This window comes from Rattus norvegicus, chromosome 2 (genome assembly GCF_021556685.1).
Source record: "Rattus norvegicus strain SHRSP/BbbUtx chromosome 2, alternate assembly SHRSP_T2T, whole genome shotgun sequence".
NCBI classification, from domain to species: Eukaryota; Metazoa; Chordata; class Mammalia; order Rodentia; family Muridae; genus Rattus; species Rattus norvegicus.
Genome location: NC_141535.1, coordinates 241,098,151 through 241,098,809, shown reverse-complemented (window position 1 = coordinate 241,098,809; position 659 = coordinate 241,098,151).

Below are 659 nucleotides of genomic sequence, written 5' to 3'. Positions count from 1 at the left end.
GACAATATGTGTTCTGTCCTGCACGGCTAACAGATGGATTGGGTATCAGCCTGATGTCATAATCTGTTAAGTTTGTAATATGGAGTATTAGCCGTCCGTTTAAGATTCATTTCTTCTCGGATGGCGTGCTCTACGGTGGGTGGAGGGACGCTGCTCCACCGCGCGCGCGATGCCAACACCCGTAATCTGGACTCTCATTTTGCATTCTATAGTGGTAATTAGCTGGTGCTCTGTTTCCTTTGCCGAGCTGTTACTCCACCGCCAAAATACAGAGGTAGGATTTTCCACTCACACCACAGCTTACTCGTCTTCGACATTCATTTCATTACTTAAGAAAAATAAGTTTTAAATATGTTGCTTAATTTTCTCTTTGGGGCCGTGTCTGATTGAATGCCACTAACTGTGATGGTGACGATTTTAATTCACATCGATAATCCCCTATGAACTATAAGATGAATGAATCATCAGTAACACGGGTCTGCACACTATAACCAACATTTAAAAGGATGATGTGATTAACGTTAATAAACTCATCACACGTTTATTAAATCTTTCTTGTAAATGAAAGGACTGAGACCAGCAACAGTAATGGAGAAGAAATGATGACATATCGACTTCAAGGGCTTTAACCCATTCTCAGTAACTTCCTTCACTCCCTG